The following is a 19,662-nucleotide window of genomic DNA, read 5'->3' as shown; positions in this document are numbered from 1 at the left end:
CGAACCGAACCTTTAGATTTTTGAGTTTTGATTTCTAATTTTTTTTTGTTTTTATGTTTTTATTATTTAGATTTAATGTTAAAAATATGAAATTTTATAAATTTCAGTTTGATCGGTTTAAAATCGAACCGAACCAAAATTTATCGGTTCGATTCGATTCGATTTTCTCTTATCAATCGGTTCGGTTCGGTTTTTAAAATTTTTGATTTTCGATTTTCGGTTTTGTCGGTTCGGTTCGGTTTGGAACCGAACCGACCGTTTGCACACCCCTAGTTACGTATACATTACTTCTTTTTTTTTTTCTTTTTACCAGAAATAGGATTTCATTGATTAAAGCATTGTTACATTATTTAGATTTAATGTTAAAAATATGAAATTTTATAAATTTCAGTTTGATCGGTTTAAAATCGAACCAAACCGAAATTTATCGGTTCGATTGGATTCGATTTTCTCTTATCAATCGGTTCGGTTCGGTTTTTAAAATTTTTGATTTTCGATTTTCGGTTTTGTCGGTTCGGTTTGGAACCGAACCGACCGTTTGCACACCCCTAGTTACGTATACATTACTTTTTTTTTTTTTTCTTTTTACCAGAAATAGGATTTCATTGATTAAAGCATTGTTACATTGTTGAAAGCCTATCTATAACAAACATCCTAACTAAATAACAGCTCAATAAAAGAAAGGAGTCAAGCCCCTTAGAAAACAATAAAACCTAAAGCAAATGGGTGCTTGACCCAATACCATTGACCCGGCTAAACAGAAGCAGAACACAAGCATCACCGCCAACATTAGGAATCCTACTCTATCCAAGGAAACTACACACACTATAGAAACAGTGCTTAGGGTATCCAAAAAATAAGCAAAACCAGCTTAACTCCTTCACATAACAAAACCCTGGACATAGGCGAGCTAGGATCGATCTATCGTTGATGAAGAAACAAATAACCATGACATGTTGGATGATCGAGAATAACATGGCAGAGCTCCGGCATCTCATTCTCGTATAGCCCAGGGACTGGCGACCACGATTTCATTTGGAACCATCCCCTCCCTTGAGTTGCCAGCTAATTGTTGGTGATAAGGATACCACAAAAAGAACAATCATAAGATAAACGAAGGAAGAAAAAACTTCCCCACTAAAGATGAGAGACATGCTCTCACTGAACACTGGATTAGAACAAAAAAAAAAAAATAATAATAATAATCAACAACTACTAACAAAAGCAAAAGGAAAGAGGGGGAGGGTCGACCGCCACGAGGTCTGACCTCCCCCAGATTAAACTGTGTTTAAGTTTTTTAGAGAGAGATGAGAATAGTCTTTCTTGCCACAAATTATAAAAGGCGAATCTGTATATCTATATACGTGACAGGGACATATCGAGAATGTATTTTAAATTAATTTTATAGTCATTATAAATTTAAAATTCTTAACCTATTTTTATTTACTTCTACTTAATTCAAAATAAAATTTTGAAAAAGAAATTCATATTTCCTAAAAACAATTGTTTTTGAAAGTTTTTCTTAAAAAAAACAATTTTATGAAAAATAATTAATTAAGAAATTATAAATTTATATTTTTTTTCTAAAAAATCATAACACTAAAAAAAAATAAAAAATAGCAATGAAAATTACTAATGAAATATGCATATATTCCATAGGGAATTGCGATTACCGACAAAATTTTTTCATCTACAAATATATACATAGGTAATTTTTATCACAATAGAATGTTTGTTACTAATTTTACCTATGAAAGTTTTCGCAGGTAATTTAGGATTTTTCATAAATAATTTCATGGCATCGTAAATTAATAATTAATTATGTATTATTTACCAATAAAAATTTTGTCGCTAATTTCCTACGACAAGAATTTAGTTTGTAAAATATCTTTAGCGATGAAAAAATTTTACAATTACCTGCAAATAATTTGGTCACTAAATATTTTATGAATTTTTGAAAATGTTTACCCGTCACTTTTTTTCATAGGTAATTTTTTAATAATTTTTTAAAAATATTTACCTACCAAAAATGTGTTGGTCAATAAAGTTTACATAATTTTTAAAATATTTACCAACCAATTTATTTCGTCGGTAATTTTATTTTCATAATTTTTTAAAAATATTTACCCACCAAGTGGTTTGGTCGGTAAATTGTTTTAATAATTTTAAAAATTATTTCCTACCAATTTATGTCATCAATAATAATTTTTAATAATTTTTAAAAAATAATTTTATGCTTGAAAATTTAATTATTAATGGCTTAAAAAATAATACATAGAAAATTAAAATAATAATAATAATAATAATAATAATAATAATAATAATAATAATAAAGTAAATATAAACTCTAGTAAAATAAAAATATTAAAGTTTAATAAGTTAAAGTTAAAATACAAAACCATCAATCCTAGCTAGGTGGAGGTAAACGCAAAGTTGGAGTTGGAGGTGAAGTTGGCAGACCTTTGACTAATCTTCACATCTCCTCCAACATGGATTGTCTCATGTCTTCCAAATGCCCCTCAAATTGCTCCATGACAGCTTGCATCTGTTACCTCTCTTCTTCAAGTTGCTTCTTCAATTGTTCTACTTCTTGTTGTAAAACGGTAGATTGGTGATCGTGTGATGAAGACGCCCTAGAAGAAGATGTGCCATGTGAAGGGTAAATTACAGATGATTTTGATCCAAACCCATACACTGTCTGTCTCTTTTGGTTGGCCCCAATAACATCCAAATAAATTTGATTTTCATCAATGGTGTTAGGTGCAGTTCATTGGAGCTCCTCTCTTCTGGCCACTACTGCTTCTTGTATGTTAAAAATTAAAAAATTTGGATTAATTCATGATATGGTATAATAAAAAAATTAACTTATTTGAATTAAATAATAGAGTACCATACATTTATTTGCCTGGACTTTTCTTCCACAAATCTCTCATTGTCATGATCACGAGTATGAGTTTGGACAAATAACTCATACCAGTTGGGCGATCCAATTTTTGCTCCTGAAACACATAAATAAATAGTTATCAGAAATAAATTATAATAAATTTAAGAAATTTATTTCAAATTAAAAAATAGACATAGTTTCTCCTATATTTTTGACATTTTTTCCTGTTAGAAATTAACAAAAATGTAACTGAATCTCACATCAATCATATATTTAATAACAATTCCATCAACAATCATATTTGCTCATTATATAATAATTAATGAATTAAATATGTATATAGGCAAATAAAGTATAAATTTAGATGTAAAATTAAATATACGATATCTATTTATGAAAAACTGACTATTTTATCCGACCATTCTTGAAATGATATCGATTCATCTATGTGGGTGGATGGCCCTAGACCGTTTGCAGCACCACGGCGGTTTCTCGAATTAGTCTCAGATCATCGAATGACGGAAGGGTCCTCCCAATGGGACCTTTTTCTCTTCGCCTTGAAATCAGATACCATGTCCTTGTACCATTTAGCAGCCTTTGATTGCCAGCAAGCCTTTACCCTTAGTTCCTCAGTAGTAGTCTACCAATATTTTTTCTACAATATACAATAATACATATTTTTTTAGTAATTTCTATTTTTAAATATATGAAAATAATAAAAATAAAAAAAATTTTAAAATATGTTACCTTGAATTCTTCCTAGTAAACATCCTTGGTATCCTATGGGATAGTCTTCCATGTAATACCCACAGGGTATATCAGTTGCTTAAAGGTATTCATAATCACTCAAGTTGTGGTGGATCCAACAAAAAACCTACACACATGAAAAGAAGAAATGGAGAGTTAACAGTACACATGTATCACATTTCATTTATAAAATAATTAAAATGTAATTGTTTAACTCACTTGTTTCCTTCCCGAACTCTAAGGCGCAGTCGCCTTGCAGAATCAATCTCTGATTCAAGTTTAGCGTGAGACTCTATGAGCTATCAAGTAAAGGCTCTTGGCCATTTGTAGGTGTAGCCTTTTGGCCACCCACAAGTGTGTCAGCCTGGACTGATCACTGTGACTAAGGTGCCGAAGGCTCACCTTCCTCATTTGCAAATAGTGTTTAGGAACCACTTACAGTATGTCTGCTATTTACTGGTTTTACAACTCTGCAAGTGCACAGATCGTGAACAAGTAATAAAGTTGTGAGTAGAGTATCATCCCACGAGGAATTTAATTAATAAATACCAAACTACACAGTGACTTTGGCTGTCTAGGCTGTCGAATAAAATGAGGAAATGAAACTTGTCTATTTTAAATGCTAGAATAATAAATTTAAAATGGAATAGTCTATTTTAAAATAATTTCAGAATTAAGATTTCACACTTTAATCTTACTATGGATGTAATCTTGTCTATTTATTAGATTGAGAATCGTTTGCCTTGATGGAAATTAATCCTAAGATATCCTAAGTCCTCTCTCAAGGCACCTAGGGTGTATTTTAATTAACCTAAACCCTACTTTCATGGCGATTAAATTAATTAAAACCCTTTAGGATCTTTGACTAATTTCGAAACTCCACAAAGGTCATCAGCCTATCTCTAGGTCAGATTTCCTAGGTTCAAAATCTTGATTTTCTAATATTAATCTTCACCTTTCAGTCCTTCAATTAATATCTATAATCAATACTAAGTTGGTACCAACACATAGCATGCATTAGGATCATAAGAAATTAAATCAAGGAACAATTCTCAAATCCAATAAACAAAACTTAATATTTGTCCATAATAATGATTACAAGTATTACTCTCCTAATTCCAGAATATAAAAATTACTTACTCATGGTGAATTCAACAAACATGATAAACATAAAGTAAAAGACAATGAAAATCCTTTAAAAGAAATAGAACAAAAGAACCAAAGAGGATCAGCAGCGTTGATCTTGTGGAACTTGGGCTGAAGGCTCCTCCTTGATACTAATGTCCTGCTCTTCTAGATGGCTATGAGAAAGTGATTATACAGCTCTAGGATTTCCCCTTGTCTCCTCCCCTCTCTACTGTTGTCTGCAACCTCTATTTATATTAAATGTCCTAGGGTTAGGTTTTCAGAGTCCCTAAGGCGTTAGGAGTCTCTTCTCTCTGTCAAAAACTACAGTTGGAGCGAAATGAGGAAGCTGGCTATCAATTGATACATGGCCTGTGCATCGCTACACGGCCCAGGGCCGTGTAACTAACTAGAGTTCTGAAGGTTTGCATCTCGCGATGTCACAGAAGGTTACATGGGGCGCAGCTGGTTACATGGGTCCAAGTACACGGCCCGTGTACTTTTGTTCTTCAGAGAATTCTTAAAACCCAACTAGACAAAGACTTACACAGGTTGCTATGATTTACACGGGTCTGAGTACACGGCCCGTGTACTGCATTTCTTCTTGTCTTTCTTAGCTTTACTTTGGCAGCAGGTTACACGGGTCTGTGTCTATGCTTACACGACCCTTGTAAAGTGTGTCAGCAACACTTCTCTTCCCTTTGTGTTTTTCCAAGCTTTCTTTTGTACTCTTATACCTTAGAACTTCATCCAAACACCTAAAATGATGCAAAAAATATGGAATTGAGGGTTTGTCAATGGAAATCACAAAAGTTAATGAAATTAAGGACTATGCATGAGATTACTTGCCTAAATACTATGAAATAGTATACAAATGTGCTTAAAAACATCTATATAATACAAGTGTATCAAATACCCCCCCTAAACTCAAACTTTTGCTTGTCCTCAAGTAAAACAAAACTCCGTTTTAAAAAATATTTTAGGGGATAACTTAGGAATATAACCAATAATTCAATAAGCACATAATTGAACTCCTCCAATCCTTCATACCAATTACCCTCTTTCAAGACGTAAGGGTTTTAACAGCTGCTTGCTTAGAACTTGCTCTCCCTTCATGGTGTTTCAACTAGTTATTCCTTTATGCAAGGCTATTAATAAGTCACAAATAACCTATTTTGTCAGGATTGACTTGAGAAATACTTACTCCCCCAAATTTGCCTCTATTATGGATAATTGTGATGGAGTGGCTCAATTCCAACTCCATAGGCATATCTCAATTTTCTATCTCCACTAATGTAGCATACACTTTTCAAAAGATCAAAAGGTCTTTAAAAGTGTTGTAATGGGGCTAAAGGGATAATGACTTGGTTGCCAATGAAAGGTTTTTAGGGAATGCAAATATGAGGATAGCGTGTATGCATAAAATATCAAGTGTACTAAGTTTATTCTACTGATTTTGTATGGAGAGGAAGGGCTTTTGGTTTCTTATAGTGCCAAGCATGCTTCCATGATACTTATCTTGGGACTTCTTCTTCTTTTTTTTTTTCTTTTTTTTTTTCAATTGCACACCTGCACTCTTTTTTTTTTAGTTCTACATCCTCTCTTCATATTTTTTTTTATTATTGCACTTAATATACTTTTTACTAATGCATTTAGTTTCCTCAAAAGGGTAGGGTAGGTGTTTAGGCTAGGGGCTAGGTAAATAATATGCGTAAGCAATAAATTCTAAGGAATAGATATGGTTTTTAAATTGGCTACAAGGGATATATATTTTAATTAAGGGTGGCTAAGGCTTAGTGAGATTATATCAAAGAATGCCTTAATCATCTCTTTATCAAGCATATACTAGAGTTTCGCCTTAATAGGTCCAAGAGACATGTTCTAGAGCTGGTGAGGCATTTTTAGGTTTGTTTGTATCTCAAAAATTTTCTCCTAATTTTACAAGTTCAATGTGATAAATTAATAGCTATGAAGGGGTTTAACTAGTTTAGCTCCATTAAGGTGATTAAGTTTTTCACAAACAACATATTGAAGCTTTTTTTTTTCCTATCTAGATACATTCATTCCTCTTTCCCATGGAGTCCAATTATTAGCTCACTAGAATTTTTAGTTATAGTTCTAAGTTTCAGAAACTCAAGGTTCAATATTTGCAAAATTTTTCTAGAATTTTGATACATAAGTATAATATATATAATTTTAAGCAATGTAATGATATGCAATGCATGGAATGACCTTGTACCCCCAAACTCAAGTCAAACATTGTCCTCAATGTAAACACAGTATGCAAAATTGAAAGATAGCATAGAAATTATGAGAAAGCATATTATGCATTAAGAATTTGAGAGTTTGAACAAAAAGCAAGTAAAGCAGACTTAAAAGTGCAGTTTAGGACTAAGGTATATGAACTTATACAATAAAGAAGCTATCCTATAGTTCTAACTCTAAAAGGTCTCTGAAGGTGATGATGGTTCGTCTTCATCGAACCTCTCCAGTATCATGTCCAGCTTGTTATGGGCTTCCTAAAGGCTGTCCTCGAGTGCTTGCATTCTGTTATTGAATGTGGTCTCCATACACTGTTGGTATGCAAGGACTGGGTCTGCAGGTGGTGGTTTATATGGAGGCACTCGAGCAGGAGACTCGTGATGGAGTGGGTCTTGGGCTTCCTCCTGGGAATGTGAGGGTTCACCGGGGCCTTCTCGTGCTTCGTCTCTCCTAGGGATGACATTCCCTTTGGAGTCAATTAGGTAGCAGGTGTTGCAGACCTTCTTACATATCCCCATGGATACACAGATGGTCTAATCGATCTTTGAGGTCCCAGCGATAGAGCGCAGCCTGTGATGACCTGGAACGAATATGAAGTGGAGAGCGATGGCTATGATAAGGCCACCAAGCACGATTTGCCTTGTAGGCTGGTGAGATAAGTGGAGAAGGTGGTTGCAGAAGAAGAATCCAGTGCTACAGCATTACCCGGTGACCATACACCAAAGGAAGAAGAGTTCGTTAGCGTTCACTACACCCAAGCTATCACTGTAGCCCATGATAGTGTGTGCGGCTAACCAGTGCATGTAACGTAGAGCAAGACTAGATGATGTAGATTTTGACTTGTTGGAGTTGTAAGGCTCTGTGTTCGGGGTTATGGAACGCCAAAAGTCAATGTTGTTGTAGACCATTCGATTTCTCAGGATCTCTTAGTGTTCGGTGCTGTCAAATCCAAAGATGGCTTTGAACTCATCCATATTCATTACCCGATCGACACTAAGGAGCTGAAATTCAATTTTGCCCCTGTCCTCCCTATCTGTGGGCCATAAAGTGGCCCTGAAGCTCCCCAAAAACTCTAATGTGGTATCCCGATAGGCAGGAAATTGGAGTTGGGCAAATCTTATCCACCAAATGCTGTCAAGGAGTCCGCTGATTTCATCTTATAGCCCTATTTGTTCCAGTAGCCCAAAATCCATGTATTTTGTGGAGATTAATTTTCGGGTGTGAAGCCGGGTGCATAGATCTCTGTGGGTGTCATTGTGGAATCCCCAAGGGATGGAGAATTCCAGCTGTGGTGGCTGTTGGGGTTGCAGTGGAGGTGGTGGAGGTGGTGCTGCCCTTGTTTTTGGGCGTTGTGGTGATGATTGAGGGGGTGAGGGTGAGGAGCTACTTCCTTGCTTTGAGGAAGAGCCTACTCTTCTTACTGGTCTCTTTGCAGGAGCATTTGGTGACTCTGGGAGAGGGAAAGCTAGGGTTTGGTGAGGGGAGAGGAGATTAGAGAGGTTTTTATAGGCTAGGAGAAGTGGAGAGGAAGGGTTTTGGCATGGGGAACAGTTTAAGGACAAGAGGTGAATTTAAAGGGTCATTGCGACCCTTCGTTTCGCGCATTTCATGCCTCAGGAGTTGATTCTACAACATGATATACGGGTCATATATCACTACATGGGTCCTGACATATAGGCCCGTGTAATTTTCTGTCTGAAAATTTTAACTTTTGCTAAGATACACGGACTGTGTAAATTAGCTCGGGGACCCATGTAACTCCCTGTCTCTCAAGTTGTCTTGCTGAATATGTTACACGGCCTGTGCAAATTACATCGGGGACTCGTGTAACTTCCTAGAGCCTTATGTAGCCTTATTCCCGAGCTCTAGAATGTTACACAGCGCGTGTAAATCATTACATGGCCTGTGTAACACCCTTCCCCCCCCCCCCCCCCCTCCCTTTTTTTAAATCAAGTGCTTAGACCATTCCTATTTACATAAATGAGATGAATACAAGAATTAACAGCATGATTACTTCCTCGGTTTTGTTCAATTTCCTCTTGTGTGATTTTGACTTGATGATTCCTCTCCTCTCTTGCTTTTAGTTCCTTTCTTTTTCCAGAATTGATATCTTGGGGGTCCTACAAAATAAAACACGAATAAATATAGAACAAAAATCAAAATAAGAAAGGGAAAGGAGGAAAATTTAGAAAAATTTGGGTTACCTCCCAAAAAACGCTTGTTTATAGTCTTTAGCTGGACTTTACTTTTATTATTCATAGTCTATCTGGAGGGTTTTCGAATGTGCAATTGACTCCCTTCTTAATGGGTTCTCCCTGAAAGTAAAGGTTCAGCCTCCACCCATTGACTTTAAATGTGCCTGAGGTTTTGTTCTACACTTCTACTGCTCCATGCGGGAAGACTTGGTTTACCTTAAAAGGTTCGGACCATCTTGATTTCAGCTTCCCTTGAAAGAGTTTCAATCTAGAGTTGAACAACTGGACAAGATCCTCTTCTTTGATTTCCTTCCTCGAGATGTGCCTGTCGTGCCATCTTTTGGTTTTGTCCTTGAAGATCCTGGCATTGTCATAGGCGTCCTATCTAATCTCTCCCAACTCATTGAGCTGTAGAAGTTTTTTTTTGCCAACAGCTTTAAGGTCATAGTTTAGGGTTTCGATGGCCCAATAGGCTTTGTGTTCAAGTTCGATGGGTAAGTGGTAGGCTTTCCCATAAACCAAGCGGAAGGGTGTTGTTCCAATGGGAGTTTTATATGCAGTGAAGTATGCCCACAATGTATCATCTATTTTCATGGACCAGTCTTTCCATGAGCGATTGACTATTTTCTCAAGGATATGTTTTAGCTTCCGATTTGAAATTTCAACTTGGCCATTGGTTTGAGGATAGTAAGGAGTTGCCACTTTGTGAGTTACTTCATATTTCTTCAATAAATTTTCAAATTGTCGATTACAGAAATGACTTCCTCCATCGCTGATTATCTCTCTTGGTGAGCCAAATCTTGTGAAGATGTTCTTTCTGAGGAATTTTATTACCACTCTTGCCTCATTTATTGGTGTGGCTACTGCTTCTACCCATTTTGACACATAGTCAACACCAACTAGGATATACTTGTTTCCAAAGGAAGTTGGGAATAGGCCCATGAAGTCTATTCCCTAGACATCAAACAGTTTGATCTCAAGTATACCATGCAGGGGCATCTCATTCCTTCTTGAAATGTTTTCCGTTCTTTGGCATTGATCACAAGATAGCACAAAGGACCTTACATCCTTAAACAGATGTGACCAGTAAAACCCCGCTTGCAAAACCTTGGCTGTTATTTTTGTGATGCCAAAGTGTCCTCCATATAATGATGAATGGCAGTGTTGCAGAATGCTCTCTATTTCCTTTTTAGGTATGCATCTTCTTATTAGCCCGTCATTACATCTCTTATACAACAGAGGTTCTTCCCATGTGTAAAACGGCACATCATGCAGAAATTTCTTCTTTTGCTGATAAGTCATTTTTGGAGGCAATACCCTACATACAAGAAAATTAACAAAGTCAGCATACCAAGAAGCTTGGGAGAATGCTAGTAATTTTTCATCAGGAAATAAATCATCAATTAGCAAATCCTCGATGTCCCCTATGTATTCCAGTTTCAGCCTGGAGAGATAGTCAGCTACTACATTTTCGAATCCCTTTTTGTCCTTGATTTCAGGTCAAATTCTTGCAGAAGTAAAATCCATCGAATCAGCCTTGGTTTTTCCTCCTTCTTGTTCAAAAGGTACCAGATGGCAGTATGATCTGTGAATATAATGACTTTTGACCCAATTAGGTAGGATATGAATTTGTCAATTGCAACACTAGTGCTAGAAATTCCTTTTCTGTGATAGCATAATTGATTTGTGCGTCATCGAGTATCTTGCTAGTGTAATAAATGGCGTGGAGCTTTTTATCTTTTCTTTGGCTGAGTACTGCTCTAACTGCATAGTCACTTGCAACGCATATCACTTCGAATGGTAGCTCCCAATCCGGTGGTTGCATTATTGGTGCTGAAATCAGGGCTTTTTTGATCCTGTTAAAGGAGACAAGGCAATTTTCATTAAAATCAAAGGGAACATCTTGACTTAACAAGTTGGTAAGTGGATTAGCTATTTTGGAAAAATCTTTAATGAATCTTCTGTAAAAGCCTGCATATCCCAAAAAGCTTCATACTCCTTTGACTAATGTTGGTGGTGGCATTTTTCAATGATTTCAATTTTTGCCTTATCAACTTCAATTCCTCTTTCTGATATCAAATGTCCCAGAACTATACCTTCCTTTACCATGAAGTGGCATTTTTTTCAATTTAGGACTAGGTTTGATTCTTCACATCTTCGCAATACTTTGGATAAGTTAGCTAGGCAATCATAAAAAGTAGTTTCATAGACAGAAAAATCATCCATAAAAACCTCAATAATATTTTCAATATAATCAGAGAAAATGGCCATCATGCATCTTTGAAAAGTAGCGGGGTCATTACAAAGACCAAAGGACATTCTTCTATATGCAAATGTTCCATAAGGGCATGTGAATGTGGTCTATTCTTGGTCTTTTAGGTGAATAGGAACTTGGAAGAATCCCGAATACCCATCTATATAGCAAAAATATGAATGTTTTTACTAATCTTTCTAACATTTGATCAATGAAAGGAAGAGGAAAATGGTCCTTTTTGGTGGCACTATTTAATTTTCTATAATTTATGCACATGCACCAACCAGTAACTACCCTAGTAGGGATTAGTTCATTGTTTGCATTTTGAATGATAGTTGTCCCATCTTTCTTAGGCACTACATGCACTGGACTAACCCATTTGCTATTAGAGATCGGGTATATAATACCTGCATCTAATAGTTTCAGAATTTACCACTTCTTTTATGTTTGGGTTAAGTCTCCTTTGATGTTCAATAGTAGGTTTACTATTTTCTTCGATAGGCATCCTATGCATGCAAATGGAAGGATTAATTCCTTTCAGGTCTTCTATTTTATACCCTATGCTCTTACTATGGGTCCTAAGTACCCTTAATAATTTTTCCTCTTTTATTTCAGATAGACTAGCATTGATAATAACAGGATATTCAGAATTTGAGTCCAGGAATGCGTACCTTAACGTAGAGGGAAGAGGTTTCAGTTCTACCTATTTGGTATTTTCCTAAAGCTTGCCTTTGGGTTGTTCCTCCTTTAACTCTTTTATAGCGAAAACTTGAGCCAATAGTAGGGGTGGATTAGCTATCAAGGATTGCGCACAAGCTGCAATCTCTGTGTTCTCCTTCTCTACTTTGTGGTTGTGCACGATGGATGCTCCTTGAGGATCTTGAGGGTGTGCTTTAATGAATTCCTCTTTAACTTGCTTGTCAATTATACCAACCTTGAAGCATTTATCAGGTTCAAGTTTGTATTTCATTGCGCTGAATAGGTTGAACTCCACTTCTTCATCTCCTACCTAGAGAGTTAGCAGTCCATTCTTAACATCTATGACAGTTCCAAAAGTTGATAAAAAAGGTCTTCTTAGGATTATAGAAAGATGTCCTCCTCCATTTCCAGTACAACAAAATCAACTGGGATAAAAAATTTTCCCACCTTGATAGGAATGTTTTCTAGAATGCCCACAGGATATTTCACTAATCGATCAGCCAATTATAATGAAATTGTTATAGGCTTAAGTTCCCCCACATCAAGCTTCTTACATATTGACAAAGGCAACAGACTCACACTTGTACCTAGATCCCAGAGGGCTTTGTCTATATTCATGTTACCGATAAGACAAGGTATAGAGAAGCTTCCTGGATCCTTGAGTTTTGGTGGTAGCTTGTTCTGCAATATGGCACTGCATTCCTCTGTAAGCAAAACAGTCTCATAGTTCTCCAGCCTTCTTTTCTTTGATAAAATGTCTTTGAGGAACTTGGCATAATATGGCATTTGAGAGAGTGCTTCCATAAAAGGAATGTTTATATAGAGTTTCTTCAAAACTTTTAGAAACTTTCCAAACTGCTTATCCAATTTGGCTTTCTGGAATCTCTGAGGAAAGGGTATAGGAGGCTGATATGACTTTGGTAGCTTCTTTTCCTTCCTTGCTTTCTCTTCTTGCTTCTCTTTAGCTTCTTCCTTTTTCTCCTTTGTTTGGTTTTTAGATTTATTAGAGGTTCTCTCAGTTGGTTCTTCCTCTGACTATTCTAAAATCCTTCCACTCCTCAATGTAATTGCCTTACAATGCTCTCTTGGGTTCATCTCTAGTTGACTAGGCAGCTTACCAACAGTTTTGCTTGAAGATGTTGCTTGCTGAGCAATTTGATTTTCAAGCATCTTGTTGTAGATGGCAAGTTGGTCCATTCTGGAAGCTAGTTGTTTGATCACTTCATTTTACTATTGCTAGGCTGCTAGGAAGCTTTCCATCATGGATTCCATAGTTGACCTTGGTTCAGGCTGTTGGCTCTGAGGGGGTAGCGGTGGCTATGTAGGGTTCTGTCCTCTATTCTGAAATCCCGGGGGCGCTGGTGGTCTATACCCTTGCTATTTGTTCATTGGCTGATTCTGTGAATTTAACCATGAGAAATTTGGGTGGTTCCTCCATCCAGGGTTGTATGTATTTGAATATGGATTGTGGGGCTATCTCTGGTTGAAGTTCCCTCCGTTATTCACATAGTTCATTTGTTTTATGGGGAGTTCACTGAAGCTGTTATACTCTGAACCCATGTTTCCTCCTCCACAGCTGTCATCGTGTTGACTGCTCATCCCTATAGCATTGGCTTGTATTTTATTAAGCCTCTTTGTGAGCTGGTCAAATTGAGCATTTATCATGCTTAGGGCATCCACTTCTAGGATCCCTGTTGTTTTCCTTGTTTTCACCCTTTCATTTGACCACTCATAATTGTGATATGCAACCCTCTCTAGAAGTTCAAGTGCTTGATCCACTGTTTTCTCCATTAGGTCACCTTCTGTTGCTGAATCTACTGTACTCCTTGTAGAGGGTAGTAGCCCATTATAAAAGTTCTAAATCAGAAGCCAATCTTCTATGCCATGGTGTGGGCATTCTCTTTGTAGGTCTTTATATCTCTCCCATGCATCATAGAGTGATTCACCTTCCCTCTACCTAAAGGTGTTGAGTTCAACTCTCAACCTTACAGTCTTTGCAGGTGGGAAGTACCTTGCTAGAAAAGCTCATGAGAGGTATTCCCAAGTGGTGAATGTTCTAGCTGGTTGAGAAAGTAACCACTTCCTTGCTCTATCTCGAAGGAAAAATGGAAATGCTCTGAGCCTTATAGCTTGATCAGAGACTCCATTCATCTTGAATGTGTCACAAAGGGGGAGAAAGCACTGGAGGTGGTAGTGCAGATCTTCTGTTGGTGAACCTCCAAACTGGGTCTGTTGGATCATCTGGAGCCATGATAGTTTTAATTCAAAATTGTTGGTATCCACTGTGGGTCTTGTAACACTAGGTTGGAATCATTGTATAGAGGGAGCTCCATAATCCTTCAAGAGTCTCGGCCTGTTGTTGTTATTGTTTGCCATATTTGGAATTTCTGGATTTTTTTGATCTTGTCCTTCATGTTTCCTCTCCCTCCTGATAGTTCTTAGGGTTCTGTCTATCTCTGGATCCAAATCAAAGACTTCTTCCTCTAGTCTTGTTCTGGTCTAGTCATGTACCAAACCAATCACTTGAGAAAGAACAAGAGAATAAAACAATTTAAACAAAATTAAACAAAAAATGAAAATGCCTAAATCAGCTAAATTACTTATCACCTAATATTACTAAAATTAAAGTTCCCCGACAACGGCGCTAAAAACTTTTTTGCTGGTTTTATAACCCTGCAAGTGCACGGATCGTGAACAAGTAATAAAGTAGTAAGTAGAGTATCATCTCACGAGGAATTTAATTAGTAAATACCAAACTAAACAGTGATTTTGACCGTCTAGGCTGTCGAATAAAATGAGAGAATGAAACTTGTCTATTTTAAACACTAGAATAATAAACTTAAAATGGAATAGTCTATTTTAGAATAATTTCGGAATTAAGATTTCACACTTTAATCTTATTATGGATGTAATATTGTCTATTTACTGGATTGAGAATCGTTTGCCTTGATGGAAATTAATCCTAAGATATCCTAAGTCCTCTCTCAAGGCACCTAGGGTGTATTTTAATTAACCTAAATCCTACTTTCGTGGCGATTAAATTAATTAAAACCCTTTAAGATCATTGACTAATTTCGAAACTCCACAAAGGTCATCAGGCTATCTCTAGGTTAGATTTTCTAGGTTCAAAATCTTGATTTTCTAATATTAATCTTCACCTTTCAGTCTTTCAATTAATATCTGTAATCAATACTAAGTGGGTACCAACACATAGCATGCATTAGGATCACAAGAAATTAAATCAAGGAATAATTCTCAAATTTAATAAACAAAACTTAATGTTTATCCAGAATAATGATTACAAGCATTACTCTCTTAATTCCAGAATATGAAAATTACTCACTCATGGTGAATTCAGCAAACATGATAAAAATAAAGTAAAAGACAATGAAAATCCTCTAAAAGAAATAGAATGAAAGAACCAAAGAGGATCTGCAGCTTTGATCTTGTGAAACTTGTGCTGAAGGCTCCTCCTTGATACTGATGTCCTGCTCTTCTAGACGGTTGTGAGAAAGTGATTATATGGCTCTAGGATTTCCCCTTGTCTCCTCCCCTCTCTTCTGTTGTCTGCAGCCTCTATTTATATTAAACGGCCTAGGGTTAGGTTTTCAGAGTCCCTAAGGCATTAGGAGTCTCTTCTCTCTGCAAAAAAATGCAGTTGGAGCGAAATGAGGAAGCTGGCTGTGTAATACCCTCACTGTTGCAATTTTGTACCTTCTACTGTTCAGGTGATCAGTGTCGGTCTGGATAGCTAGAACATTTGGAAAAATATTTAAACTAAAGTGAGGAATCATAATTAACTCAAATAATAATAAGAAAAATTTAGAAAAAAATTTAGAAATAAAATACAACCAAGTTAAAAGAGCCGGTGCCCTAGCGATGTGCAACCCAGTGGGAAGTTGTGGTCTTCACAACTAGAAGCCCTAAACCTAGGAAAAAATTCATGAAATAATTTTTGGGACTCTAGAGAAGAGTCATTGAGGTTTTTATGGCATTAGAATGCCAAGAAAAGGCTTAGAAAAATTTTTCGATCAGTACAGACGATTTTGGCTCAATAAGCCAAACGGAGGGCATTTTGGTAATTTCGTCTTCAGAAATGATTTTTGGCCGACTTGTCCAATTAAGTAAATAATTATTATGAAACAAAATATGAATAAATATTGCTAAAAAATTAATTAAAAATGAGTAGAAAAGAAAAGAAAAGAAAAATGAAATAAAAGTCATATTTATGACATAAGCATGATGTAACTAAAATCTCCACCCAATCACAATTTAATAAATTAACTAAAGGGATAAAAATGAAATAAGAAAATGAGATAAAAAAAAAGGTCAGCAGCCCCATCTTCATCTAAAATAGCCGCACCAAAGAGAGAGAGAAAGTGAGAGGGGAAAGAAAACCTCCATGGGAGCTTTGATCAAGCTTGAGTTCACCGCCCAAATCACCCCAAAACCCTAGCTTCTCTTTAAAAATATTTATCCTTACACCTAGAGCAAGTCTAGGGCAGTAAAAAAAAAAGAGAAAAAGAGGAGTTCTTAAGCTTTGGGAATTAGCTAAATCAAGGTTAGTGCCAATTAATCTTAATTATTTTGTGTATACGTCATGGAGAACATGAATTGAGAATGAAATTTAGCTAATTTAAATAAATTTTGCATGGTTGAATTTTTACAAATTTTAGCAGCCATGGACTTATTAGGGTCTTGATGATTTTTTTTGGATTAAATGAGTATATAAGCTACCCTTGATATGAACTTAATATTTAGTACATTAAATTGTAAGTTAATGGAAGAATAGAGAAATTGAGAATTTAGGGTTTTGAGCAAATTGAGGTTTTTCCCTTATAATAGTGTAGGAGCATTTTAATGGTCAAATAGTGACCATTTGGTAAGCTTTAAACTGAATATGAAGTGAATTGAGTCATTGAATGTTGGAAAGGGTAGGCTGCCTTATTTGCTGCAGTCTGGACTGTTAGAGTCCAGTGTGTTTGGAGAGCCTTAACTAAACTTGTGTAGCTCTAATTGGTGCAAGGCAAATTAGAGGTGAAACTAGATACATAATTCCACAATTTTGGTGAAGGAACCCTGCCCAGAAAAACAACCTAAGTGGCTCTAAAAACTGACCTAATTCGGATGACCAATATGCAGTTCCTGGAAAATGACCAAATAAACAGTGTTTATTCATTTGGCCATAACTCAGTGTAGAAAGATCCAATTGACCTGAATATTTACCAATAGAAAGCTGAGATATAGCCCTACAACTTTTATGAAGAAAAAAAACCCAAATTTTGACCATAACATATCCAAAAATTGACCTGCAGTTAGTGTACAAAAACTACAAAATTGATTCTGCCTAGAAATTCTGGAAAAATTGTAATCTTGCCAGTTATGGTGTTTAGACCATAACTTGAGATACAAAACTCCAAATGGAGTGATTCAAAAAAATAAATGTAACTGGACACAATAAGGAACAACTTTTATAAAGAACATTTGGCCAAATTCTCACTGTAGAATGGCCTAATGTAATAGTGAACTCTAGCACCCAAAACTGAAATTTCTTATTTATTCACCATTGGTTAGAAGTATGGATTGACAACTAATGCCAACACTTTTGGGAACCAAAATATGATAAATTTGTGTGATGAGGACTTATTTAGCTATTATGCATTAGAAAGTCAATAAGTTGACCTAAATAGTAAAATGAATAGTAACCTTACATGTAAAGCATGAAAATTAAATTAATAACTTGGTAATATGCCATAGTACACCTAGTAAGATTGGTTTGGATAGGTTGGCATGCCAATAGAGTTCAGATAGCAGTACTGCACATGGCATTATGTCATTCTGTGATTTTATGGCTTTTAGCCATTCTGATATTATAATGATACTTGGCCTTGTGCCTAATGTTATTACAGCTTATTAGCTGTTCTGTTGCACACTGGGAGACACTATGTGACCAATGGTGTGACGGCCCGAGGCACTTGGTACCCAGTGCCAGTTTACCCATTTATCTAGTCCAATCATTCAGTATAGGTTACTTAGGCAACCAAAAGTGAAAGTTGATAAATTTAATGAAATAATGGATATAACAAGTACCAAATAAATAAGACTACAAATAATTATGAAAAATTTGTCTGCATGAGACATCAATATACACTGTGCATATTTATTTCCTTTTAGTTCTCTTTATTTTATTATTGGCACCACTAAGCATTATTGCTTAGCGTGTCGCTTTTTGCCACGCGTAGGTTATGGAGAGACTGACAGAGAGCCCAGCAGACCACAGACTGGATGAGGTCACAGATCTGTATAGAGTCAGAGTCACCTCTCATCTGCAGTGCATCAGGTAGGATCTTTAGGTTCCTTTTGAAATTTGGTTTTTGCATTTTGTAATAGGTAGTAGTTTGTGATTTGTAAATTATGAACTCATGTAAATAGTAAATTTATGTAATCATATGTTAGTGTACATATTTTGTAAAATTTCATTAATTAATATAATTTGAGAATATCTTCATGAAATTATATTTGATTTTGATCTGAATGAAATTGTGGATTCATGTTGAAAACTTGAGACAGTTGTGAATGTTGAAAATTGTTGAGACCATGTTGATGGTTATTAGAGTTTGAGAATATGAATGAATATTTGGGAGTGTTTTTTTACAGGTTTCGAAGAACTGTTTTCTCCATTTTTAGACGGCACTCCGCTGGATTTTCTATAAAATTCTCAGAACCCCAAATTAAATTATAATTTCAATAAATAACTTAAATGAGTCAAATCTCCCAAATTGCATTTCATCATCATAAAGAAATAAATTAAGGATAAAAATAATTGAGATAACATATAGTGTTTCAGTACACTATGTGGCATATCTTACTCGGCTACACTGTAGAAGGGTAAGGGGTGTCACATTTAGTGGTATCAGAGCATCGTTTAGGCGTTTCTAGGTTTAGATCGAGTCCATACCATGCATTGTACTTGTAAGAGTTGAGGTGACACTAATGCAAATCTTTTTTGTTTTCTTATTTTGATTAGGATATGGACCCCACGTCACAGAGGGCAGTTGAGGAGGAAGTGGAGAGTCATGCTCCACCTGTAATAGTTGAGACTAGGGGTAGGGGAGAACCTACTTCACCAGCTCCAGTAGAGCCTACTCAGCCTCCACAGGCCATGTTATAGCAAATGACCGAGTTTTTCAGAGAAATTTCAGGAGTAATGCCACCACCATGACCTCCACAGCAGAAATCCCATATGGAAAAACTGAGGAAATTTGGAGCAGTGGATTTCTTTGGCAAGAGAGAAGATAATTCTGTTGCAGCTGAGAACTAGTTGAACAGAACAGGGAGAGTTTTAAAGCAACTCCATTGCACCCTAGAGCAAAACCTAGAAGCTGCTGTATCACTACTGCAAGATGATGCATATCAATGGTGGGATATAGTGTCTAGTGAAGTGTAGCCAGAACAAATAACCTGGGACTTCTTCCTCTTAGAGTTCAAAAATAAGT

At 36.1% G+C, this 19,662-nt stretch overlaps 1 long non-coding RNA gene and 1 other non-coding gene across 2 annotated transcripts; one reads left to right on the top strand and one right to left on the bottom strand.

Annotated features, from left to right (window-relative positions):
• Positions 1 to 3,366: 3,366 nt before the first annotated feature.
• On the bottom strand, positions 3,367 to 4,080 carry LOC131173782 (uncharacterized). Its single transcript, XR_009144112.1, has 3 exons — positions 3,851 to 4,080; positions 3,632 to 3,758; positions 3,367 to 3,539 (listed from the first exon to the last, which is right to left on the bottom strand). It is a non-coding gene; the product is annotated as an uncharacterized LOC131173782 (long non-coding RNA).
• Positions 4,081 to 14,045: 9,965 nt separating this feature from the next.
• On the top strand, positions 14,046 to 14,152 carry LOC131174317 (small nucleolar RNA R71). Its single transcript, XR_009144565.1, has one exon. It is a non-coding gene; the product is annotated as a small nucleolar RNA R71 (small nucleolar RNA).
• Positions 14,153 to 19,662: the final 5,510 nt, after the last annotated feature.

Source organism: Hevea brasiliensis, chromosome 15 (genome assembly GCF_030052815.1).
Source record: "Hevea brasiliensis isolate MT/VB/25A 57/8 chromosome 15, ASM3005281v1, whole genome shotgun sequence".
In the NCBI taxonomy this organism is placed as follows: Eukaryota; Viridiplantae; Streptophyta; class Magnoliopsida; order Malpighiales; family Euphorbiaceae; genus Hevea; species Hevea brasiliensis.
Note: the sequence above shows the minus strand (reverse complement) of the source record. Positions and strands in the feature narration are given on the sequence as shown.